At 58.1% G+C, this 26,984-nt stretch overlaps 1 long non-coding RNA gene across 1 annotated transcript; it reads right to left on the bottom strand.

Annotated features, from left to right (window-relative positions):
• Positions 1-10,683: 10,683 nt before the first annotated feature.
• On the bottom strand, positions 10,684-21,266 carry LOC140637662 (uncharacterized). The gene is made up of 3 exons (XR_012034724.1): positions 21,131-21,266; positions 19,431-19,613; positions 10,684-10,806 (listed from the first exon to the last, which is right to left on the bottom strand). It is a non-coding gene; the product is annotated as an uncharacterized lncRNA (long non-coding RNA).
• Positions 21,267-26,984: the final 5,718 nt, after the last annotated feature.

Genomic DNA, 26,984 nt, shown 5'->3' with positions numbered 1-26,984 from the left:
TCTCCGCGTCTCTGTCCCCGTCTCCTGCCCTGCTGCTAGAATCCCACTCCACTCTGGCCCCTCCCAGACCCTGAAAACACCCAGGTCCTCCCTCCCTTGGGGCCTTTGCACCTGCCGTCCTCTCTGTGTTCCCCGTACTCCATATCCAGGCCCAGCATAGGACTCCACCCCCCCACACACCATCCAGGAGTCCCACAGGTGTGACAGGGCCTCTCCTGGAGATGGATCTGAGGAGGAACCCAGGGAGGGATGTGGTGTGGGGTGGCAATGCCAGAGACCCCTCAGCTTCAAGGAGAAATGTAAACAGAAAACCACAGCCTGGCCTACCAACAATGCTGAACCGTGTCCACCCCAGACCCCCCTCCCTTTCCAGGATGGGCAGAGGACGCTCCCCCAGGCAGGAAGACCCCACCTCTGAGCTGCCACAGCAACAGGGGGGGCCTTCTGCTGCCTCTACCAAGCCCTTGATTTCCCCTGGAAGCTGCCCACAGGACCCCACCCTTGAGAAGCCTGAGCAGCCCTGGGGGGCAGGTGGGGGCTGGCGTGTGTGCTTTATTATTGAGTCAATGCAGCTCATCGATTTGTTAAGAGCTTCTGCACTTCCCTCGATGGGCCGGAACCCTGGGCAAGAGGGCCTTTCCTCGACACCATAAATTTCCATCTAGGCCTCTCGGCAGCCTGTAAACAAGTGTCTGCCCAAGTGTGGGGGCTGGGAGGGGGCATGCTAAATGGTCCAATGGCCCCTCTGGGTCAGGTTAGCCGGTGCCACTGCTGAGAAAATCACCCCCGAAACACACCCACGCCCTGCAGGCCCCAGGTCAGACCTGCAGCATCTCTCCAGGAACCCCAGGGACCCTGGAGCAGAGCTGACCAGGTCACGCCCTGACCCCACAGAGCTACGGCCAGGACCAAACTGGACCCCAAAGCTCCATGGACGGCCCCCTACCTCTCAGCCTTCTCAAACACCTCACCCCCAGACACCCCTGACTCAGCGGCCCCCTGTCCCCATTTGTCGCCTGGACTACCTACCATCTGTAAGACCCGGCCCCCGTGACCCTCCTGCAAGGCCTCTCACGGTAGGGAGCCTATGTGGCTCTGCCTCATACCCTGACCCCACCCCATGGTGCACAGTCTCAGCCTGTTTGGGGATCCCATGCCCCAGAGAGGGAGAGTTTCCTGGATGGCGGACAGAGCCTGAAGCTCCTTCCCTAGACTGGCTTGGGGCCAGGAGTCACATGACCACACTCACCAGCCCTCTTGCTCATCAGAGGAGGGCCTCGTGGGTTCTCTGCCTGCAGGGAGGCTGGGCTGCCCCAGGACCCTTCCCAGCCACAGTCCTCTGATGACCAGAGACATGGAGGCCCAGAGCAAGGAGGGTCCCTGCCCCAGGCCCTGCACCTCCACCCAGGGGCTCTCTGCCGAGAGGGAGCTCCCTGCTCCATTGAGGGCAGCCCTGAGGAATGGGTGCCCCTCTGAATGGGCAGGTGCCAGCTCCACTGCTCACACTCCTGGCTAAGCACCCCCAAGGCTGCTTGAGGCCACAGTGGTGGGGATCCCCCAAGCCCCCACAAACATCAGGTGTGAGATGAGATCAGAGGGAGGCCGAGCCAGCTCCCTGTGACCACCCCACTGCTGGCAGCCTCCAGGCTCCCTAAAGAAGCTGCACCAGTAGCTTGGAGCTCCAAGGTCAAGACCCGGATGACCCTGCTGGAAACCCTGCCCCATCGGGCTAGGCTGACGGTGACCCATAGGACCCTCCCAGGTCCTGGACCCTCCCAGGACCCTCTAGAGGCTTCTAGAGGCTTCTGCTGCTCCAGGCTCACAGAAGGAGCTCCCCACTGCTTCCACCCCACTCCCCATGGTCAACCAGTTCTGAGGACATCCCAGATTTCCTAGGCCTGGGGTGTCAGGGCCCAGCTTGCCTGGAGAGGCCCCCGAAACTTCATGGAGCCCTGGCCCCTCACTGTACTCAGGATAAGGCCCAAGCCCCTCACGGGCAGAGGAGCCCTTTGTGCCGTGACCCAGTGGCCCCCCACTCATACCTCCTGATGCCCCTCAGCCCAGGGCAGCCCCTGGGAGTTGAAGAGGCAAGGGTGCTCGGTGGAGGCTTGTCAGTTCACTCAGGTGAGGGAGAGATGGCCAGTCAGGTCTCAATATGTGAAGAGCTGAAGGCAGGACCCTGGTTTTCTTTTCCGTAATTATATTTTTTATACTTAAAAGTTTTAGTCCAATAATTGGAGAGAGGTGTTCAAACAAAGACCCACGTGAGGGGCACCTGGATGGGTTCTTGATTTCAGCTCAGGGTCATGGGATCGAGACCTGTCTTGGGCTCTGTGCTCAGCAGGGAGTCTGCTTGGGATTCTCTCTCTCTCTGCTCCTCCCCCCACTCATGCTCACTCTCTCTCAAAATTAAAAAAACAAAAACCTACGTGGTATTTGCAGCAGCTCTATCAGCAATAGCCAAAATTTGGCAGACGTACCCAGACATCCACGATGAGCAGGTAAAGAACCAGCTTTCCCCATGGTTGAATATTATGCAGCCACAGAAGGGAGCCAAGCACTGGCCCACCACACAGCCCGGGCCAGCCTTGTGCATGTCACACCAACATAAGAAAAGCTCAACACGACAGACCACGTGCATGGTTCTATGCATGGCCACATCCAGGGCAGGCGGCTCTCAGGGATGGGAGGTGGGCGATGGGGCACCAGGACCTGGGGACAGCTCTCCTTCTCGAGCCAGATGCAGGCGATGCTTGTACAAGGCCCTACATCCCAGCGAACCTACACTCTGAAATGGCTTGAACGGTGACTTTTATGTCACATGAACGTCACCTCATTTTAAACAAACACACAAACAAAAGCCAGCTTTAATCCAGTTGGAGATTGCTCTGCAGTCGAAGACAAGGACCCAGCCTTGTATTTCTGAGTCTGCTTCCACGCCTTCTAGATCCATGTTCTCCAAAGGGAAACACACGCACCCACAGAAGTGATCGCTAACTTCCTGGTAGCCATAACAAAAAGTAAGACCAGTGACATTAATTTAAATAATTTTTAAAATTTAACTTAATGCACCAAAAAATACAATAATTCCCACCACATTGTCAACATAAAAATATTGATAAAATCACTCATGCTCGGGCAGCCTGGGTGGATCAGCGGTTTAGCGCCGCCTGCAGCCCAGGGCCTGATCCTGGAGACCTGGGATCGAATCCCACGTTGGGCTCCCTACATGGAGCCCGCTTCTCCCTCTGCCTGCGTCTCTGCCTCTCTCTCTGTGTGTCTCTCATGAATAAATAAATAAAATCTTAAAAAAAAAATCACTCATGCTCTTACGAAGTTGTGAAGGACTTCACACTTCCTGTGCCCTGGCCACATCTAGAACATATGACCACAGGTGACCAGTGGTCACTGTTCTGGGCGGCTCTAGACCATCCCCTTGACACCCCGGTTGGCTCTGAGGTCACTGGGCAGGCTCCCTGCCTTCTGACTCGTGTGTCAGGAGGGGAGCCCTGCCACCCCACCCTTCTCCATCCTCCAGAACCTTGTGTTCATTCCTCCAGGATCCTGAGGCTGGGGACTGCAAGAGCAAGGCAGGCACAGAGGGGCAGTGTGGTCAGTGAGCATTGCCCCCTCCCCACCCAGGACTGCAGCACCGGTCCCCGTCAGATGCTCAGATCACCCTCAGCCCCTTTTTCTGGCTCAGTGTCCAGAAGACAGCCTCATCATCCTGCAGCCTCAGGCCTCAGACATCAGGGACACCTTGCTGGCCAAGAGCTCCTCCTGTCCCCACTTGGGTCTTCTCCCAGGGGCAGGGGTGGAACCAGGCTTGGGTACAAGTCCTGTCCTTCCTCCCATCATTTCCTCTGCTCCCAGGTGTCATCACCCCCACTTCACTGACATCCATGGAGCACCTCTGTTGTCTGGGGCCCCATGTGAGCATGACATGGTCCAAAGACTGAAAAAAGAGTCCACACCAATTTACCTTTGTGGGGGCAGACCAGGGAGTTGGAGAGGCCTTGGCAGAGTAGGTAGTGTTAGGGATGCAGAGCACAGCACGTGCAAAGGCCCAGGGGCACAAGTGCCTTGGTGCCCTCAAGAGGCCGGAGGGTGGATGTGAGTAGGATGTGGGAGGAGGAGGGGTCAGCAGGACTGACCAGCCCTGGATATCCCGAAGACTTTAAACTGGGAGCGGCAGGATCGGGCCTGTGTTCTGACTTCCTGTAGCTCCTGATTTTAATCCATGTTAACATAAGATTCACTACTTTAAAGTGAACACTTCAGTGGCATCTAGCACAGTCAGAGCATTATGCATCCACCCCCACCATCCAGTTCCAAAACATTCTCATCTCTGCAAAAGGAGACCCGGTGCCCAGTGGCAGTCACTCCCTACCCCCCGCCCCCGCCCCACAGTCTGCTTCCTGCCTCTGTGCATTTGCCTGCTCTGGACATTTCATACCAACAGAATCGTAGAACACGTGGTCTTTCGTGTCTGAATCTTTCACGGAGCATAATGTTGGATACAGCTCTTTATTTTTAACTTTTTACTTTGGAAGACTTTCAAACTGAGAGGGAAATTGCAAGAATGCCACAAGGAACCCCACATACCCTTCGACCAGAAGGTTCGTTGTCTCAGGGGTGTCCTTCACAGCAAAGGACCTGATTACACAGGGACACAGGCTGCATCTGGCTGTCAGGACGTGTCACCACCTGGGTTTCCCCTTGACCGTCATAGCTCTGCCACTGGTGAAGGTGGCAGGCCAGTCACCTTGTAGAACGTCCCCCGTTTGGTTTTGCGGACGTGTCCTCACGATTACTCCGTGGGTGTGTGTTTTTGGAGGGAACATCGCAGGGTAATGCTCTGTCTCGGAGTGGCGCCTTGGACAGGCAGGGTCTGTCCCAGCTTTGGCGAGGCTAGGTGGTCAGCTTGGCTCTCGTGGCATCCGTGGCTTCCCCGCCAGAAAGGCACTCTCCCCATGCGCTCCCTGCTCCCTGACTATGTAAAACCACGCTTCTCACCCGACACCACCCGCTAGTTCTGATGTCCATCATTGATTCCCGAAGGAACCGATGACTACTGTGGTGGCCGACAGACGGTGGGCTGGAGCCCTAACTTCCCTCCTCCCCGCGTGTTTATTAGCTTATCGACCGCATCGCTGTGGACTCACGGTGGCTACTTCTTTGCATGGGTTATAACCCCGGTGTGTATTTGGTGTTGGACTGTCCCCGTGTGACTGGTGGACACCCCACAGAGCAGGCTCCCGATCCTCTTTCCCTGCCGCAGCCCGGGCCTCAGCCAAACCATGTCCCTTCCCACGGAGGGTGGTGGGCACGAGGCGTGCCTGTTGCTGCGGAAGGGAGGGCATGGGGCGAAGCCGTTGCCGTCCCCTGGCCCCCTCAGGGTGACATGCTGCGTGGGGACCTCTTCCACACACACGGGTGTCCACGTGGACGACATTATGTCCTTACCTACCTTCATGCGATGAAAGCCAATTTCTGACTCCACAATGAAGAGCTTGTACTTGCTTCCCAGGGCCATTCTGTGTCACCATCGGTGACAATGGGGAGCCTGGTCACAGGGGCCTTCTCGAGAGAAGCGGGGATGGGGGGAAGACAGGCCTCCTGCTTGCATTTCCCAAACTTACCTGGCGGGTGTGAACACTGGGTGGGAGGTCGGGCGTGGGAGAAGTTTCCAGAGATGAGCACCTATGGCCCCAAAGGACGCACATGAGATCCACTGTTTCAGGACAGCCGAGAGCTGGAAACAGAGGCGGGTGGGCAGGGCAACAGCCGACAGGATGGAATAGTATGCAGCCGTGCAAAGGCCCGACTGCAACGTACACAGCAGTGTGGACGCAAAGAACAGTCTGTCCGGGTCACGGGATGTTCGGGAGCAGCCACCTGAGGGGGATCGTGCACGCCGCACAGCAGGCACGGAGGGGCTTGCTGGGGCGCTGGGACATCCTGGCCCTGCTTGGGGGGCTCCGTGTGTGAACACACAGGTAAACACGAACCACACCCGCATCTCCACACTTGGGGACTCTCTGCATGTACATCGACTTAAAAGGTAACAAGAGTAAGAGTCCAGTCTTACGGAGTCCAGTCCCCCCAGGGTCCCGTTCGGCTCCGATGCTCCCTGTCTGCGTTGGAGCCCCGTGTGCCGAGCGGGCGCATGTTCCAGCCCTGCACCCCAGGGCCCCCTCCCCGGAGCCCCTCCCCCCGGGGCCCCGGCCCCCGGCCCCACCGAGCGGGCAGGGATGCTGACCCTGCAAGGCCAGCCGATTAGCACGCCGTGGGCTGTTTTGCGAGCGAGGTGCGGACAGGCGGGCGAGGGAGCGGGCAGAGGAAGGGTTTATAATGATGATTAGGCCCGAAATTGGCGGAGATTTACAGCGTGGGCCGGGAACGGAGGGAGAGGGGGCCGGCGCTGGGAGCGGCCTAATGGATCCGTCAGCTCGTTCTGCTGCTCAGCGGGCCGAGGCCGGTCACCCGGCTTTCCGCTGGCAGCACAAAGCACTTCAATTTCGTTAGGAAATGTATCAATTTAACTGACTTGAGCGGCACACTGAAAAACCTAATGAATCTGGACTCAATTTTCCGCCACACTGCTCCTGAGAACTGTCGGAAACAATGTCTGTGGTCGGAGGTGACGGGGTGGCCGCCGATAGGCCGCCTGGGCGCCCCTGGCCTTCCCGCCCGGCTCCCCGGCCCGGCCCTGTCAGGGTTAGTGGAGAGAGACGGACCTGTCTCCACAACCTGGTGACAGCCCAGCCGCCACTTCCCTAACAATGATGTCATTATAGGTAAATTGGCCTCTCTTTCAGCAGGATGATGGTGCTAATTGAGTGGGAAAATATAATACTGGGAGCTGTTGTCTGCAGCTCAGGGGAGGAGGGGACGGGCTAAATGGCCTACCATTGTTGGCGGCCGGGCGGGCAGATGTTGCTTCTGCTGATAACTACAACCCGCACATCTCGAGCTTGTCGCCGCGGCTTCTGCCCGGAGACTCACGGCTCTGGTGGCAGATGGCTTCGCTCAATGGCCGAAGAGGGTCCCGGCAGCCTGGCGGGGTAGAAGGTGGCCTCCCAGCAAATAGGAGGGGCTCTGGGGCACTCCCCAGGCTCCCTGGGACGTGGGATACGGGACTTTCTCTGCTCGGTGCTGGGAGCCCAGTGCCCAAGGCCAGAGCTGGGGCTGCTGGAGGGTTCTGGAAAACAGTGTCTGGGGTTGGGGTGTGGATCCCCGTGCTAGGCAAGGCGGATCCGCTGGGCTCCGAGCCACCCTGAGGGATGGTGAGAGAAGGCAAGACCTCTGGGCCTCCCCAGGTGCCCCCAGCACCCCCACCTGCCCCAGCACGGCCACTGTGGGCGACACACTGGGTCTCAGTTCCAGAGCCCCGGGCTGGCCTCCAGGACACAAGGCTCACCTGATCTCAACCCTGGGACCTCTCACCCCCGTGGGCACACTCCCTCCAACCTGTCCCAACACCCTCAGCTCCTTCTGATCTACACCCATGGCCAGGGCATGAAAGGCTCCTCCCGCCGCCCCCTAGACATTGGTGGCTATATCTGCAGAGATCAGGTCTCCCCCGTGATGCTCCATCTGGCCGGGGTACTCCCCAGAGCCAAGGTACCCTCCAGCTGATGCCCTCAACACGGCCTGGCCACTGGAGCCTCAGCTGCAGCAGAGGGAAACCTAGCCTGAGTCCACCTGAGGGCCATCCAGGGGCCAGCCTACCCCCACCCAGACTAGGTGACAGTGAGGTCTTCATGGGCCCAAGGCTGAGTCAAATGAACCAGAGAGGGCTGCTCCCATTTCTGGGTGCTCCTGGCAGGGATTCACCAAAGCCAGTTCTGTGGCTGGCTCTGGGCTGGGCCTTGCTGGGGACACACAGGGAATCAGATGAGCGAGGCCCCTGCGCTCAGGAGCACCAGACCTATGGGCAGGACAGATTCCCTAACCATCAGGCCTGCCAGCACAGAAGCATGCCCTGGCAGCTCTGGGAGCCCAGGACAGCAGGAGAGGCTTTCCAACAGTGGCGGTAGTAGAACAGGCCTTGAGGGATATGTAGGAGTTCAGGGGTGGGTAGGGGGAGGGTACCCCAAGCAGAAGATCTGCACAACATGAGCAGGGGGGATCCCTGGGTGGCACAGCGGTTTGGCGCCTGCCTTTGGCCCAGGGCGCGATCCTGGAGACCCGGGATCGAATCCCACGTCGGGCTCCCAGTGCATGGAGCCTGCTTCTCCCTCTGCCTGTGTCTCTACCTCTCTCTCTCTCTGTGACTATCATAAATAAATAAAAATTAAAAAAAAAAAAAAAAACATGAGCAGGGATGTAAAGGCCCGGGGCAGAGGCCCTCAGGGGCAAGTACGTCTGGTCCACACCTGCCTTGGGACCTACAGGAACCCAGGAGTAACTAGCACTGTTTACGGAGCACCTACTGTGTGCAGACACCCAGTGCCCCCAGCACTCCTTCCTGCTCACACATGCTGGCCACCTCATGTCCCTCTCATGGGGAGGAAGTGAGGCCAGTAGGGGAGAGGGAAGAGCCAGATGTGAGAGCCACATCCACTGCCTACTGCAGGGCAGGCTGCCCCCCAGCCTCGGCTGCCCATCTGTAGAATGGGCAGGATGAGGCCACGTGGGCCCCATTAGTTCTGAGTGAGGCAAGAGTGGGCACACTGGAGTGTGGCCTGAAGCACAGTGGGTGAGGGGCTGTGGCCTCCAGTAGCCCCCACATCTCCCCACCAGCACTGTCCTAGCCCCCAGACCTCTTTCTCTAGGCCTCAGACATTCTAGAACACCCTTCTGTCATTCTAAAACATGCTGGGGGTGCCTGGGTGGCTCAGTAGTTAAGCATCTGACTTGATTTTGGCTCAGATCATGATCTCAGGGCTGTGGGATCGAGCCCCAACGTCGGGCTCTGCACTGGGTATGATCCTGCTTAAGATTCTCCATCTCCCTCGGCCCCTCTCCCCGCTCTTCCTGCACTCATTATTAACTCTCTCTCTCTCTAAAAAAAATAAAAATAAAAAATAAATAAATAAATAAATAAATAAATAAATAAATAAATAAAATGAAATTAAATAATAAATAAATAAATAAAATAAAACCATGCCAGCCTCACCCAAGGCTGGGGTTCAGAGTCTGGACTCACGGGCACATCTGCCGATTCCATAGCTGTGATACCAACAAGCCTGCTCACAGTGCCAGCCTCCCTAACCTTGCCCCTGATCTTGGTTGAGGGCCCCCACATGGATTGCTGAACCTCTGAACCTCCGCATTCTCATTTGTAAGTTGGGGGCAGCCTGACACCTGGTTCTCCAAGGATGGCTGAGAAAGTGACGTAGTGGTAAGTAATGGGCCCCAGAAGGAGGTCCACACCGCCTCCTGGGGCTTCTCTGTGTCCACCCTCAGCCCCATGCTGGCCTGGCTGGGCTGTGCTGGACTGGGTTTCCATAGAGCACTGCCCAGCCAGCACAGACCTTGCACCCACCACCTGACCTCCCTTGGGGGCCCAGAGACCCAGCACATGGCGTCTGGTGAGTGGACAGGGCTTGCAGGGGCTGGCAGTGAGCCCTGCGGGTTTGCGCCCTGGCTAGGTGTCCAGTGGGAAGAGCCGTGACGTGGTGACAGCTCCCACATTGGCCACACCTCCCAGGAGGCCGACAGGACAAAGTGTAGAGTGCTGCGTGATGGACGAGGGAAAGCATCATGAGGTAGAGGCAGAAACGACATCCAGAAAAGAAGTGTCTGGGACTGAGCCCCAGAAAGCCGGGTGCTCAAGCAGGGAGCAGAGCTAAGGCTGCCCTGGGGTGTTTGGGGTGCTAGGGAGGGCAACAGTGGGACCTGAGACCTGGGGGCACTCAAACTCGAGTCCTGCCACCTGCACTGCCCCCTGGATCTGGGAGCCATGGAAGGTTCTAGCACAGGGACAAGCCCAGTGAGGGCAGCACTTTGGGAGCCAAATCTGGGGGAAGGCTGACAGACGGGCCGGCGGCTGGGATAGGATCAGGGGCGGGGGGGCAGAGTCCTGGGACGCTGGGGGCAGGGGTGAGGCCCCGCCCAGCCGGTCTGGTACTTAGAGTCATCAAGAATGATTCAATTGACAGGTTTGCGTGCTGTTTGTTAATTTACTCAGATTCATTCATGGGAACAGCTGGCTGGGTCCCAGCAGGGCAGCCTCACCGCCCACCTGCCGCCAGCCAGCCGGCTCGGTGCAGAGGTACTTACAGCTCAGTGGGCGCAGCCGTGGCTGGCCAGGGACCCCAGCTTCTCTGAGGGTGCTGGCTGGGACAGGCCAGGGAGGGGGTGCAGCCCAAGACCCAATGCCCCTACGTGACAGCTGGGCGGGGGTCAGGAGGAGGCCGGTGGGAGTGGGTGAGACAGCCCCGGAGTAGGAGCTGTGCGCCCATCCACTCGGGGGGCCTGGGGCCTGGTGGCTCCCTTGGCCACCAAGCAGCAGGGGAGGCAGAAGCCGGGCAGGAGTCGCGGGGAGATGAGTCCTCGTCCCTCCCTTGGGGCCACCAGAGCCGGAGGGTGGAGGGTGAGGCCGCACAGGCCGCAAACAGAGTGGACAGTCTCCCCCTCTTCGCTCTTCGTCTCTAGTCCCCAAAGCTTTGTTGTCTCAAGTCAGGTTAAGGGAAAGAAAAAAACCCAGAGACAGGTTTGGCCGGGGAGCCCGAGGACAGGAAAAGTTAGAGATATTTATTTGACAGGGTCAAGGTTGGCGCCTCTCTCCTCTTTCTCCCCAGGTCCCATAGGTGTTAGGCTGAGAGACATTTAATCGCGGGAGTAGCGGTTTCATATCTATAACAAAAATCAAATAATGCAAGATGATTTACTCCCCCTAGCAACCGCGGAGCTCACCCTTAGCAACCAGGCTAGCCTCGGGCTGCGGTGTAATCAGCTTGAAAATATTTCAATTATTGTGTTGATTTTAGTGGATTTGAGAAGCGCTGTGTGGAGAGCCGGGCACATTCTCCCCGCGACCCGGAGAGGAAGATATTGATTTAAACAGGTGTCAGGGAGGGAAAGTGGAGTAAATTTAAATGCGACGGGAGAGCCGCACACCGTACGCGGAACAGGGCCGGGATGACATTTTGTGCGCTGCCGTGAACAAAAGTGACTCAACGGAACTAGAAATTTCACCTTGAGAATCACCTCCCATCCACACAGTTAGGGGGGCGGCCGGGAGGGGCCCAGCTGACCCGGCCCGGGGGCCTGGGCTCAGAGCCAGGAGTGGGTGGCGCTTGCGGGAGGCCTTCGGGGTTGGGGCGGGGGGCGCAGGGAGCAGCCCGGGTGCCGTCAGCCCCTGACCCAGCCCCAGGCACGGCTCCCCAGACTGGCTGTCTTCTCTGAGCCCCGTTCCAGGGTCCCAGACCTCTGCCCCGGCTTCCGGGCGCCCCGACCTTGGCCACTGACGGCTTTCATTGCTGGCCTTCACCATAGCACTTGCTGTGCAAGAGCCATCCGTCTTCTTCCCCATCCTGTCCTCTGCTCACTGCTGGCACCCCACACCCAAGAGGACAAGAGTGCTCCTGAGAGAGGCCCCCAGTGCTGTGGCCTGTCTCCTGTCACTCCAAACCAAGACTGGTTGTGCCCCCGTCCCCAGCACCTGGCCTGTTTCTGCTGTGGAGAAGAGGCCTAGGAGGTGTCCAGAGGAGGAGAGTGAGCTGCTGACCATCCCTTGGCCTTGGCCATGGAACCCTAGCCCACCACTTCCCTGAACATCAGCTCTCCCGCTGAGAATCAGGGGGATGATGGGAGGAAGGCCCTTCCCAGGGGTGCATGTAGCTCCAGGGCGGGCAGGAAACTACTCAACTCTTCTCTCCTCCTGAGACATCCTGTGCCCTTCTGCGCCCTCCTCTGCTCTGGGGTATGTCTCGGGCTACTGCAGGGCACTTAAGGCCACTCGGGTAGAAAAATCACTGTGAACCCCCAAATCCTGGGCAGATGCAGAAACACCCCCACATAACTGAAGGTCTGCACTGGGTTAGGCTCAGGCCTAACCTGCAGCTCAGGCCTGCTGCACTGGGTTAGGCTCAGGCCTAACCTGCAGCTCAGGCCTGCTGCGTGGGGCTGGCTCCTGCCCACCTCTGCTGCATTAGGGTCCCTCCAGGGCAGCAAGGAGAGGACAGCGGGTCCCTGATTGCAGTGCCCAGGCCTGGGTGTGATCTTTCTCTGGCTGGCTGTGGTTGTAGCTTCTCAGGGAGCCCCAGTAGAGGATGTGGGAGGATGTTCCCTTGGTGAGCATAGGCTTCTCCTCAGGCTGGACACTCATATCCCATCCTCTCCCAGCCTGTAAATGACAGCAGGCCGGGGCAGGTGTGCGCCCCCCACCCCCCTCAGTGGGCAGAGGGCTGTGTAGTGAGATCAGCACCACCCCTGGATGGTCCTGCTCCTGATCCAAAGCCTCCAGGTTGGCCACCAGGAGCTCAGCACCCACCCCATGGCTCAGCCCTGGCCAGCTCAGGGTCAGGCCACCAGCCAGGCCTTGGCCTGGATCACAAGAGTGCCTTCTCCATTCCTTCCCCAAAGGATGAGTGAGGCCTGGTCTCTTCCCTTCAGGGGTGCCTACAAGGCCCCCCTCACAGATGCAAAGGGCCATGCAGGACAGAAGACTGGTCTCTGACCCCCCCAGCACAAGGTGAGTGGACCAGATGGAAGGAAGAGTCAAGAGCTTCCAAGAGGAGCCAGGACTCAGCAGGGATGCCAAAGTTCCAAGGCTCAGCACACAGGGAGGAATGAGAGGAGCTCCAGAGGGTCCTACATGGGGTTTGGTGAGCAGTTCTGGGTTTCCAGAGGCCCCTCTGGGTGCTGTGCAAGAGGGCTGATGGTGGGGGCAGTGGAGGTGGGATGGGCAGCAGGTAGGGAGGGAGGGTGGGCAGCGGCTCCAGGGGACAGGGGGCATGAAGGGAGAGGCTGGGGGTGCTGGGCTGCAGCAGGAGCTGGGTGGAGGGACCGAGGACCCCCATGTGCACGTGGGCGAGCTCCCAGGCCCCAGCCATGCAGACACTACCTACCCTTTCAGCTGTACAGAGGGGAGCAGCCATTTCCTGGCTACCCCTCAGATCACCAGAAGCCCAAATATGGCCTGCGGTGGGCCTGTGGGTCAGGTGTGACCTGTCACAGAAGGGGGTGGTGGGGAGAAGTGTCACAGAGTACCAGCCCCAGAGGGACTTTGGATGTGGTGGTGTTATTGGTTGTTGTCATGATGGGGGTGATGGGCACTCCTGCCTGGGGGGTGGGTGGAGCCAGGGGTCAATGCCTAGGGCAGCCCACCTGCCCACCCACCATGTCTGTCTAAGTCAGGCACCTGCACATGCCGGACTCAAGGGAAGGACGGGGGGTGGAACAGAGGAACTCCTTGGCAGGACCCATGTGACATGGGGCTTTCCTGGGATGGTGTCCAGGCAGTGGAGAATGACAGAGTCCCCGAACTCAGGATCCCAGGGTGCCCCGGTCCTGGGCCACGCCCAAGGAAATGCCCCACACTCAGGCTGTCCTGCACATGGCCTCAGTGACCATCCACAAGGGACTCAAGAGGAGCAGATGCAGTATACACATGCTGGGAGGGCCCAATCCTTGGCCCCCACCCCCGTGGGGCCCTCAGGCCATGTGCTGGCAGCTTTCCATGGCCCCTAGAAGGAGAGCTCAACTCCCACATGGTGCACCACACCCCTACAGTCACCTCTTCTCTGCACTCCAGCTACACAGGCCCCTTTGCTGTGGCCGTGCATGCAGGTCCAGGCCATTCCAAACCTCAGGGCCTTTGCACTTGCTATTCCCTCTGCCCAGAAGGCTCCTCCCCAGACCTCTGCAAGGCCCACAAACTATAACTGCTGACATGACACCTGTCACTATATCTGCTGTGCATCACCCCCACAAACTAGATCTGCTGACATGTCACCTCCTCCTGTAAGTCCTTTCCAATGCCCTGGCCAGAGCATTGCTGTGACTCGCCTAATTTTATCTTCCATGAAGCACCTCTGACTACAGCGCCTAGAATGACCTGGTGTTATCAAGAGTGCTCCTCTTACCCCTGAGACCCCGCCTGGCAGGACCGACAAGCGACAGGGTGGGAGGCCTGGGGGGGTGGGGCTAAAGTCCAGCTCCCTGCTGAGCTCCCCAAGCCAGCGGCGCCTGCGCACAGGGGGCTGCATTATCCCAGGGGCAGGAACCCAAGGGGCTGGGCAGGTGGGGTGGGGTGGGGCCAGGACCAGTCACCTGGCATCACTCTTTCTCCTGCCTTCCACTTGGGACAGCAGAGTCTGAGAATTCGGTCAAATCTGGAGGTTCATCCAAATCAGACCCTCCCCAAAGTCACCACAGAAGAGATGGCAGCAAAGGTGCCTCCTCCAAGCCCCTCCATAGCACACGGTGTGGATGGCCAGCCGAAGGTCTGGGATTCTGAGACTCAGGAAGGCAAGAGGCCTGGCCATGCCCCAGCTCTTCTTGGGGAAGAGCTGTCTCCTGTGGAAGCCTCAGTCTGCTCATACAAGGAAAGGGGCCCACGCTGGCAGCAGCCATGGCTCATGTGGTCAAGTTTATTTGTGTTTATGTCTGAGCCAAGCATTCTCAATCTGGGATGCTCTCGAGGGTGCCCTGAAGTTATGCATAAATGCAGGAGTGAGGGTCCCAGCACTCACATGGGTCTCTAAGAGGACTCTGGCCTCCCAAGGGTTACATTCCACAGATCACCCCTAAAGATGGGGAAGTTGCCTATCCCTCACATGTGAGGAAATGAGGCCAGACTCCTCGAGAACCAGACTTGAAAGTTACCTATAACCAGGACCCAAACCTGCTGGCCAGATGCAGCTGTGGCACAGCAGCATCAGCCCCAAGTGCCCGTTCACCAAGCTGCCGAACCCCTGGCCACAGCCCTGTGCCAGGATCAACGCTGGCTCTGAATCTACAGCAAAACTCAGTTCTCTCCAGGTTTCCCGGCCCCTTTAGAACAGCAATATGCTACTTAAATGTGTATTTTTATTACTTTCTCTATTATAAGTAAAAATATTGTAATGCCATCTGATGATCCGCCAGCTGTCTATGTGGGAACCGGTGGCGCCATTCCGGAGTGAAACTCGGGCGGGCGGGCAAGCGCGGTGTGCTGTCTGGGGAGGCGCATTTGGATTTCTGCTTAGGTTGGCCCCACATATGCCAGGCCACATGTTCCCAGTCTGGGAACCGGATAATTGTGCCCATTTATCTTGTTGTAGTTGAAAGTGCAAACATTATAAAAATCACACGAGTGTTAGTGGTGGTTTAGGGGGAGGTAGAGGTGCAGACAGACCGTGCAGGCAGGACAGCAGCCGTGGTGCTGGTGAGTGCAGGGGGGCATGGGGCACCGCGGCCCGGACCCCTCCTCACCCCGGCCCTGGCAGTACCACCGCGAGGGCGGCTCCCGGACAGACAGCTAGGGTAGGCACACTCCTGACAAACGGATCTGCGGTTAATAACGGGAAAGACGGCGTGGCCGTGGCCAAGTGAAGACAACGGTTTCTTATCTAGACCGGAGGTTGCAAGCCGAGCCTGTAGGACAAATCTGGCCAATGCGAATTTTTTTAAACATCTTTGAAATAGTTGCCAACATTCGGAAATCAAGAGATGTTATAAACTCATCTAGACTTCTGATTTCTCTCAAAAAGCCCAAACCACTGGCAGATCTGAGCCCTGGCCTCTGCCTGACGAAAATGAGCCCGTCTCCCCAGGCCCCATCCAGCCTGAGGGGAGGTGACCAGGGCGCCAGCCCCTGGGGACCAGAAAGGAACCCGGGGTGTCCCTGTGGCAAGCCTAGCCTCAGCCCTGATTCACTAAGGGGTCTCGGGGGCCCTCAGCAGGACACAAAGGACCTCCAAGGTCAGCCCCACCTGTTGGGATGGCTCTCCGTTCCCTGCACCCTCTTCCCGGCCCCCAGACCCTGTTGTTTCTCTGCCACCAAGGACCAGGATTCTGGCCTATTTGGGCTGATGGCTACCAGCCCCTAGAACACAATCAGTGCTCCATCAGTGCTGTCTAATGGACAGCTCTCTTTCTGGCTGGCGCACCCAACAGGCACCACCCATCTGTGAGACTTGCCTGACCCCAGTGGGTACATGAGTTTATGGCCCTGCTCTGTGCCAAGACACCCATTTTACAGATGGGAAAACTGAGGCCTTGGGGGCTGCAGATGGTACAGGACCCAGTGTAGGCCCGAGCCTCTGGACTGAGAGTCCCCTCCCCTGTCCTCACCATTCTCTGAAAATCCAGATGGAAATGCATGTCCTCCCACACTGGGACAAGGCCGACAGTGTGGCATGCCACGCCTGTCCCCAAAGGCCTGGGGTGCAGTGAGGCAGGAATGGCCTATGTCGCTAATAATGCTGGCAGATAGGGCCGGTCAGGGTGGGCGGAGGGAAGGAGCAAGGAGAGCATGGATAACAGTCCCAGCCATCACTTTGATGTTCAGCCCATGAAACTTCTCAAATTATAAAAGAGAATCACTTTTGAGCCTTTAAGTGGCTCCGAATAAACCGACTGTCCAAAGATACAATGAAAAACCGACACCGGCTCTCCGTAACAAGGCAGGAAAAATTGTCAGTGCTGAGATGAATATTAAAAGCCCTATCCGTGAAAAACACCCTGGAAATATGTTTTAAAGGAGCAGTGTGAGGCAGACGATTATCTAGGCGGCTGGAAAGGCGGCTGGCCGGCCCCACGGAGGCCCCCGCCCGCCCCGGGATGAGGGGTCCTCTGTGGGAGAGCAGAGAGGTCGGTGTTGCTCCCTGCACTGGGCCGGAGGCCCCACTCATCGGGCTGCAGGTGCAGGAGGAGGCCTGGCTGGCCCCAGGATATGGGGTGACCAGCAGTCTCATCGAGGTGTGGGGCACAGCCATGCTGTTGTGCTGACCATAGGCTCGTCTCCACCTGCCCCTCAGGCTGGGCCACACCAGTCATCGGTTCCCTCCTGCCTGAGGTCCCCGAGGGAACAGGGAAGGGCAGGTATGACATGCAAGGCCTGGACCCCCGGCAGGTGGCTCCTGCTAGAGAGGAGCTGGGACGGGCTTCCCAGGAGGAGGCAGGCCCCCTGCGAGCACCCACTTCTTGCTGTGTCCAGCACCTACAGCCTGTCCAAATCCAGGAGCCCCCGTGCCCCTGCTGATGGGGGTCTCCTCACACCCATGCCACACCTGGCCTCCTACGGGGCTGAGCTCACTGTCCACACAGTCTCCTCCCTCCAGCACCCTGTGTCCCCTCTGACGAGGGACCTTCAAACCCCCTCACCCAGCACCTTGGTACCGGGTGGGGGCCCAAGGCAGTCCCCTGTGTCCCCTCTGACAAGGAACATTCAAACCTCCTCATCAGCACCCTGATACCCAGTGGGGGCCCAAGGCAGCAGGCACACAGGCATATAGGAGGAGGATATAGCTTCCTGCTTCCAGGGTCCTGAGAAATTGCGACAGACTCCAAACCTGCCTGCTGATGGCATGCCCACTGTGGAGGTCCTGAGGAGGAATTCTGGAAAGCTGGATCCCCAGGGAGGGGCCCCACGCCATTCCGATGCCTGGCCACCCCTTCCTTACTCACATGCACAGTGCCCCTGGACGCCCTCAGGGATGTGGAAAGACAAGAAGACCCTCTAGTCACACCAACAGGCCACCACCTCCCAGCTCTGCTGGCTCCCCTGGGAGCTCCTCTCTGGGCCCCTCCCACCCCCCCCACACACACACCCTCCCACCCCACCCCCCGCCACCATGTACTCTGGAGAGGAGGCCAAGGAGGCTTCTAGAGGTGAAGTCATTGCCCAGGTCACTCAGGTTGGAAATGGGGTCCTGGCCTGCTGGCTCTGTGCTCATGCTCCTTCCACCCCTTGGGGCTCAGGTCACAGCCCAGGTGTCCAGCACCTGCCCCAGGGCACAGACTACACTCCCCCACTGCTGGCATTCCTCTGAGGGCCCTCGCTTGACCAGAGCAAGCAGCGAGTGGGCCTCTGGAAGCCTCTGGGGCCTGGAAACTAGGGTGGCTGGGGGGCTGGGGGCTGGGGGGCCAGGGAGGCAGGGGAGGGGTGCAGTCTTGTTTTGTCCTCAAAGCTGCTTCCTTGTAATTAAGAGTAAACTTTGTAGCAATGTCTCTCTCGCTGTTGTCTCGCTTGCCTCCCAAATGATAAATTGTTAATGAGCACCTGTTACAATGCTAATGAAAGTGGGTTCGTGTGTAAATAAAGAAAATTTAATAACTTAACAAGGTGGATTAAATGCCCCACCTCCTCCTCTGCTCTAATCCGGGCCAAGCAGCAGAGCTGCCATCTAAGCAGGGAGCAGCAGCTAATGCATTCACCTCAGAACACTTTCCAAAATATAATTAATATTTTAAAAATTTATAAAACTGAAATCAGAGGTCTTGATTGTAACAAACAAAATATCCATCTTTAATCTGCTACCCAAGGGCCAGTAGGGCCTCCCTCCCTGGCACCCGCCCCTCCATGGTTCCACTGGGAAAATGCAAACAGGATCCTCCCAGGGGCCGGGAGGGCTGTGGTGTGGGGACGGGGAGGCGGCTGGCGCCAGCCCTGCAACAGGAGCTGGGGCAGAGGCCCTGGGTGCCACTCAAGGCCCTAGGTGAGACTTTCACTTAGCCCCCTGTGGTGGGATAAAGTCGCTGGCCTGGTCTCCAAAGCCAGCTGTTCTAGAACATGTTTGTCCAGCCCCCAGGCAAGCATCTCTCCCAACTACTTCCCTCCTCTGGACTCTGACCTCACTTCTCAGAACTTCGGGGTGAGAGTGGGGGTGGGGGGGACAACAGGAGCTGCTGGGTGGTCTCAGACCCCATGCTACAGAAGAGGTCCCTGTGGGCAGCTCCTAGCAACTGATGGATGGGGCCTTGGGCAAGGCAGTCGACCCCCATGAGCCTCAGTTCTTCCCTCTGGAAAGTGGGAATGATCCTGGTACCACAGGACCCAGTGAGTGCTTCACACCTCAAGGCTCCCCTTTGCAAGGACTCCCAGTGCTGCTGGGGAGCCCTCTGGGGCAGGGTCTGCTGAGAACATGGAGACAGAGCCTCTCCTTTGTCCAGCTCTGGACCTGCTTCCTTGTGGGACTCTGCTCCAGGCAGCACCTGTCAGGGATCTCCTGCTGGAGTACTGTCCTCCCAAGGCAGGAAGGGGCGTCGAGCTCTAGCCCCACCCTTGCAGCACCTGCCCTCTGCCCTGAGCCCTAGTTGGCTGTCTCCTGGGCAGGGCCCCTAAGCCATTGGCTGTTCCCCCAGCCCTGACCCGTCAGGAAGGTGGGCATCTGTGGGGCAGGGGCGGGGCTCTCCTGAAGCCAGTCTGCAGCCAGGACGCCTCTCCCTGCAGTGTCCCTCCAGCTATTCCAGAGCAGAAAGGACAACACACTGCTTCAGATGAGACTTTCAGGGTGAGGGACCCAGGGCCTGTCTTCTGGGTGTCCACTTACCAAGAGGAGAGAGGGAGAGAACACAGAAGCAGATAAGCTGGCGGTTCAGCTCTGCCCCTCATCTGTCTCTGTCTCCAGGGGGCTCTGGGCTGGAGGGACATCCCTGTGGTGCTCAGCCTCCACTGCACCGGCTGTGTGCTGGGTGCTGTCCTTGGTGCTGGGGACACGTGGGACCTTGGCCCTCTAGTTGAAGAGATAGACAATTCAGTATAAACTAGAACACCGAGCAGTGAGAGGTACTGCCCAGAGACCCAGGCAGGGAGTGGGACAAAGAAAACGGGCCAGTGGGGTGGGCAGATGGCATCATAGCCAGTGTGGACAGGCAAGGTGACATTTGAGCAAGATCTGAATAAAGCAAGGAAGGAAGCCAACCAGGTATTGGGGGAAGAATATTCCAGAAAGAACACATGCACAGACCCACAGCAGGATGGATCTGGTGTGTTTGGGGAAAGCAAGAGGGCAAGGGGGTGGTTGGAGGGCAGGGAGCCCCTCAGGTGACAATGGTGGCAGGAAGGGGGTGTCCCTGGGTCTGCCCAGCAACCTCGCCCTTACTTGGAGACCCTCCTCCCAGGGTGCCCCACCACGCTGCCTCCATGCTGACACCAGAGCTTCCTGCCCGCCTGCCTCAGATCTGCCAGCAATTTAATGCATCATGGTGTCACCGGACATCCAGCCATTTTTCATGGCTTGACCTCACTTTTAATTAGAGACTAAATTATTCATGCTGTTTGATGGGAGATGATGCTTGTGAGGTGCCTGGGCCCTGGGCCGGCTCAGCCAGGCTGAAACCAACCTTCAAATCAAACCTAAGTGGCCAGGAGGAAGAGAACTTGCCTACGTGGCTCCTGCACACCCTGCATCCATCACCCACCTGCCTGCGGGCGTGTGCGGGTTTAGGGGGAAGCCCTGTCTGTCCTGGAGGACCCGGAGCTCCTGCCCCACTCAGAAGCACCCAGGGCTCGGGGTCAGGCACATACCCCAGCCCTGGCTCCTTCTGGGTTGAACCTGAGGGGCCTGCGTGAGCGCCCCCCGCACCACCACCCCTCCAGCACACCAATGACTCCCTTCCAATCTGAAGCAACAAACATTCTCTGAGCACTAGGTGGGTGCAAGGCATCTCCTGGGTGTGACCCAGCTGTGACCTGAGCTGCTCCTGCTTCTCTGTCCAGGAAGGGCCCACAGAAAGGAAATGCCAAGACGGCAGAGGGGGCCATGGGCACACTGAGGGTGGCCAGGTGGTCCCAGGAGGCTTCAGGAGTGTGCACAGCTGGCCTCCTCCCCCCATGCCAGTAGGTGTAGCTCCCCTCACAGGCCCCACCCCCAAGCTTCATTCCATACCACCTCCTCCAGCTGGGGTGGCCCTCTGGCAGATCCAGGCTGTGGGTGTCTGGGGTCTGGGCCATAGGAATGCTCCCAGGCCAGTCCATCACAGTCTTGGCTTCAAGAGCCATGGAGTAGGGGCAGGAGAGATTTCCACAGCATGGGGGGCTGGGGGGTGGAATCCGAGAGGAGATACAGGATGGGGAAACAGGCTCAGAGCAGGTAGGGGACTTAGATCACTTGAGAAGTTGGTGACAGTGCCAGGATAGGGATACAGAAGTTTCCTGGCACCACCCTGGGCCATCCTACGTCCTCACCCCCAACCACTTCTCGCACCCCCTGGGACAGGACTGCCCCCAGGGCCCCCAGAAGCCACCCACCTGACCGCTGCTCCAGGTCCATGGTCTCTGGTCTTAGGTAAGTCTGTGGCTACTTTGAGCCTTTTTCTGCTCTGCGGCCTGGGGTGCCGATGCTTCCTACACAGGGTCACATGAGCATGAGAGGCAGGACCCCAGGACACCGCAACCCTCAGGCCTGACCCTCATCAACCTGAGGCACAGCCAGCATCCATGCTCATCTATGACCATCAACCTCACAGACTTGCTGGGAAGACCATGGGAGCCCCTGGAAGGTTCTGGCACACAGTAGGTACGCAGCATAGGCAGGTCCCAAAGGTCACCATCTACCTGGGTGTTGCCATGGTGGGCAATGTGTAACAAGGAGCCCTCTTCGAGGAGCAAAGCCCTGATTTGTAGCATTTTCCCATTTCTGTGGTATAAATATTCTATTGCGGCCACTTTCAAGTCAGCAAGGTGAGGTTACCAACAGTGACATGGCTCTCCTGAGCTGAGGGGAGCTGCCTGTGACACACCCCGGATTCCCTGGGTCTCAGGTTCCTCATCCCTAAAATGAGAGACGTGTCAGATGAATCCTGCATGGTCTCAGCCTTACCAGAGCCAGGGTGGGGAAGGGAAGACAGCCCCAAACTCCTCAGGGGGCTCAGGCAGATGGGCTGGGGCCATGCAGCTCGGCCATGAGGCAGGGGCAGCAGGAGAGGGCAGGGCAGGCAAAGGCTCTCTCCCTTCCTCTCTCTCTGGCACTTCTGTCCCCACACGAGGGGTCCCCAGGGCTGGTAGGTGGCTCTCAGGTAGCCAGCAGTGCAGGGGCTTGTCATTTCAGATGAGCACAATTGCCCCATGTCAGAGGCAAAATGGATGATGGGGAGAGGCTGCTTCTGGCCCCGAAGTCTAGCTCAAGGACTGCCCTGCCCTGCAGCCCTATCCAGCCCCAATCTCCCCTCACATGGTCTATTCCAGCCTCCGTTCCCTGCTGTCAGCCCTCCTGGCAAGGCAGAGTGGGGAAGGCATCTTCAAAACCCTGCTCTGATATTGCTCTGCTGTGTGTCTCCCAGCAAGTGTCTGACCCTCTCTGGGTCTCTGCTTCCTCCTCTGTCAGCCTCTCAAGAGTGGAATAGGGCCAGGACAGGAGGATCAAGGGTTTCCCTTTCGGCCAAATTGGGGAGAAACACTGGGCAGGAGCTCACCCTGGAGGAGGGATGTGGGGTCCCAGAGCACCAGTGTGGGGTCTCCGGCCCTGGTGCCGGGAGGGCAGGAGTGAGCAGTGTGGGAAAGGAGAGCCCGACTGGGGGTGGGCAAGCCCCTGGTCCCCTGTTCCCCATGGGAAGATCCCCCATGTGGTCTGTCACTGGGCCCCGGGGCGGCGGCGGCGGGGGGGGCGGGGGGGAGAAGGGGGGAGAGGGAAAGTCGTCTGCCGGGGTTCCCACGGAGGGCTCCTGGCCAGTCTGAAAATGGATCAATCGGGGGATGCAAGCCCCTGGGCAGGTCTCCTCAGATGGGTGGGTAGTCCCCTGTGGGGGACAGGGGTATCCTTGCCTAGCAGGAGTCAAATTTGTCCAGACAGAGCACCTAGGCATTCACCCTTCTCGGCAGTATTCGGAAGAAAATAAATTAAGTGCAACAAGATTGTTCCAAAGTGCCGTCCCCGCAGCGTCATAGTGCTAAATGACAGATGTTTCGCTCTGAAAAGTGGCTCTAATGTCTGTGCAGTAACTTTGTCTCAAATGATTTCAGCAGACGTCAATAGAGGGGGACTCACAGCACAGTGTCACCAGCCACTCGCCTGGCACAGATGCCACAGGAGGCACAGAGGGCGGGGCAGTGCCCCCACGTCCTGGGAAGAGCAGAGGGAGAAGCAGCGCCCAAGGATGGGGGTTGGCCAGGAAACACGGGACCCAGCCCAGCAGGAGGGGCCAGACTCGGGCATCCTGAGCCGCAGGCCCCTAGGACACTGTCTTGGGACTCGGGACACAAGGGAAAGTGTCCACGCTGGGGCGGCAGGAGGCCCGGGTGTCAGACCAGTGCAACACAATGCCAGGATGACCTGCACAGGTTGATGCCCCTCCCTGGACCTCAGTGTCCTCATCCACAGGTGTGACCTCACTGGTGGGATGCTGGCCACATGCCAGGCGCAGGGCCAGGGTGAGCCCCATGACGGGTGCTACCATGGAGATAAGAACTGACAGCCAGGGCCTCTCAGGGGAGAGAGGGGGCACCTGAGGGAGGCCTTCGAGGATGAGTAGGAGTTTGCAGGAAAGGCAGCAAGAGCGGTGTGACTCTGTGTGGCCAGATGCCTGCGGAAGGGGAAGGGCTCCAGAGGACCAGGTGTGAGGGGCCCAAGTGCCCTGGGCCTCATTATGTGGTGACCAGCAAGCCACAATCAGATCTTGGAAAGTCAGGGGTGTTTTTCCTTCCGCTTTACAGTTCCACCTTCCAGATGTGCTGTAAAGCACACAGACAGGTGAATCCGCTGATCGTAAGGAAAGCAGATGTCAGCAGGACTGATGGGAAAGACATCTTGAGCAGAGCACCGCCAGCCTCCCATCCCCGCACTCCCACACAGGTTTCAGGAGTGAGGCAGCACCCTCCTGGGCACTCTCGCATCCTACCCCTTGCAGGGTGGGGACCAGCTTTCTGGGGGCAGGAGGGAGACACAGTGAAAGCGAGCAGTAGACCTTGGGACCCCACCCCCATTCCTCTCTGGGCCTCAGTCCTCCTTCCTTAAACAGAGAAGGCTGGCCTCAGTGGCCGGGAAGGCCTCTTCCAGTGTGCACGGGATCCTGTACCCTGAGGAAAGCAGACTTACAGGGGGACACCCCACAATGTTCTGGGAGGTTGCACCTCAGTGGCTTCTGAATTATGTTGGGGATGGGGCAGCTCTTTCGTCCCCTGTAAGCTATTTGTAGCAGCTCATACTTAACAGAGCAAGCGCTACCCACAGGTCAGGTGCTGCGTAAGCACTTTGTAGCATTACCGCACTCAGAGCTCCCCACCAGCCTACTGGGCCTTGCATCATCTCCATTTCACAGATACAGAAAGCCAAGCACAGGGGGGTTAAGCAATTTGTCTTAGGTCACACAGCAGGTAGTGGCAGGCCTGGACCCAGACTCCTGACCGTAGCCACTGCGGCTCTGTCCCTCCGCTACCCAGGTAACTGAGAGCTCACCAAGCTTGCTGGGGGGTAGGGGGGTCGGGGGTGGGGGGGGGTAGGTGGTGGGGGGGACAGTTCTGGCCTCACCACAGGACACTGGGACCAGAAGACCTCACCAACTAACTCAGGGGCTCCCATAACACTCTGTGGAAACCCTAAACCTAGTGATATTTATAGGACTCACTTCCACAACAGCTGTCCCAATAAGATAGCTCGTGACTCAAGGAGCAGGGAGTGACGGGGACACAATGGCTTAGTTTTCTTTCTCCTTTTCCCTTAAATCACGGTCTTATTTTTTCAGAACAGAGCGACCACTTGAGTCCCTGACTGGGCAGCCCCTGGCATCTCTGAGTGCAGCACCTAATCCTCCAGCGCTCTTTATCAAATACCCCGGCCTTTAAAGTGTTATTAAATGCCTTTTTTTGGATTATAATTTTTACTCTTGATTATATGATGACTATATAATCAAATATTCATTGGATAATGATGATTAAAATATATAATCCCCCAAAAGATGTTTAGAACAATTTAGGCTACCATTGACTTAATTAAGGGAGTTAGGGGATTAGCAGGGAAGTAAAGGGCTAATTTTTTTAGAACTAATTTCGTGGTTCTTGTGGCTCTGAAATCAGAGGGAAAAAGGGATCGATGGGGGTGATAGCAGGCAAGGATACAGTGGTCACCTGCACCAGGGGACCTCCATCCTTCCAGGCGGCAGATTAGGATGATCCCACTGGTGCAGAAGGAGTGGGAGCCCTCCAGGTGCTGAGCAAGCAGGGGTCAACCTGCAGAAGCTGAGTGCACGGGACCCGTCTCCATGCCGACTAGCACGCCTGGTGTCCCAGCCCAATGTGATGTTGCTCATGCTGCTCATTAAACCGAATGACATTCACACTCTCACTTCTGTGCAACCCTGAGGAAGCCTCTGGGGTCCACTGCCTCCCTGGGTCCTCCTGGGGTGGGGGTTGGGGGGCTCTCACTGGAACCAGAGTCTGTCACCTAGCAGGGCCGGCTCCCTGTTCATGGGAGGCTTGGCTCTACATGCCTCTCCAGACTCCGCTTGAGCTTCAGCTGAGTGCATGCTGTCGTCTTGCATCTTTCTAAATCAGAGGTGGTAGAGGACAGAACCATGCCCTTGGGTTCCAGGTGACAGGCTTTACTATCCTTGTACCATGCCAAGGCCACCATGCAGTGCAGGCCACTGCTTCCTCAGAGCTTAATTTGTGGAGCATGTGACTCTGGCTCTCAGGGTCATGAGCTCGAGCCCTAGGTCAGTGGTACAGTTTACTTCAAAGAAGAAAGAAAAGGAAGGAAGGAAGGAAGGAAGGAAGGAAGGAAGGAAGGAAGGAAGGAAGGAAGGAAGGAAGGAAGGGAGGGAGGGAGGAAGGAGGAAGGGAGGGAGGGAGGGAGGGAGAAAGAAGGAGGGAGGGAGGGAAGGAAGGAAGGAGGGAGGGAGGGAGGGAAGGAAGGAAGGAAGGAAGGAAGGAAGGAAGGATGGAAGGAAGGAAGGAAGGAAGGAAGGAAGGATGGACCTGCCCAGAGTCACAAAGCCAGAAGACACTGGCCGAGCTACTGGGCACCTCTTCTCTCCCCTGCCCCTGGTGGCCGCATGTGACTCTTACCCTGAAGCTGAGAGAACCCACAAGGGAGGGTTGGGAAGTTCCCCCTGGTCTGGCCCGCTGTGCCCCCCCTTCCCTTCCACCCCCTTCCAGGCTGAGTGGGGCGGTCTGTTGCGATGCCTAAGCCCAGCACACAGTGAGATAAGTAGACATTTGCCTGAGAATTAACTGCTGCTCATTGACAGGCTGCAGAAATCCACCCACCAACGGGCACTAATGCCCAGTCTGCGCTGGGGTAGGGGAGGAGGGGAAGGGAAGGGAGAATTGGGGCCAAATTCCATAATCCATATTTACATAAATCTGCAGCTAAAAGCTGGGAACAGCCCTCCACCCCACACGCCAGTTCCCTCCACAGAAACCGAGGCCAAGGCCAGCCCAGCCTTTCTCTCTTTCTCTCTGCCCGCAAGGAGGGCTCCAGAGATAGAAGCATGCCCCCCGATAGAGACATCTGCCCGGGCCCTGACGGCTCAGCCAGAGAGCGGGCCTCCTCCCAAGGGAGCCAGCCAGGCAGGAAGGGGGAACAGCCCTGACTTCCAGACAAGGACATGAGGCCCCCCAGCCCCCCGCCCCGTGGGCCTGGGCTACTGGATCAGAGCTGGGGGGTGGGGAACTAGGCCTTGTTCCTGGCTTTAGTGTCCTGAGGGGGAGCAGACTTGTCCCCAAGTCTTGGTGAGACCCAGTGGGGTTCCCTAGTGAAGACACTGAGGCCTGCGGGTGTCAGAACCCTCACCCCAAAGTCACCCCAGGCCCCAGGTGAGACTGTGCCCACCCTATGATGAGAGGTAGTGAGTCCACTGGTGCTGCCAGAACAAATATCCCAGGAGGGGGTGCTTAGACTGCAGACACGTATTGTCTCTCGGGGCTGGAGACAGAGAGGTCCGAGAGAGGCCCGAGGTGGAGGTATGGGCAGGGCTTGTGTCTCCTGGGCATGAGGACAGCTTCCCCATGTCCCCATGTGGTTGCCCCTCTGTGCCTGCCTGTGTCCTTATGTCCCCTTCTCATAGGACAACAGTCCTCTTGCAGTACAGCCCACTTCATGACCTCATGACCTCCTTGTACTTTAAACCCCTCTTTAAAGACCCTGGTCTCCAAAGATACTCACATTCTG

The sequence above is a fragment of the Canis lupus genome, chromosome 8 (assembly GCF_048164855.1).
Source record: "Canis lupus baileyi chromosome 8, mCanLup2.hap1, whole genome shotgun sequence".
Classification (NCBI taxonomy): Eukaryota; Metazoa; Chordata; class Mammalia; order Carnivora; family Canidae; genus Canis; species Canis lupus.
This window is presented reverse-complemented; position numbering and strand designations above follow the sequence as displayed.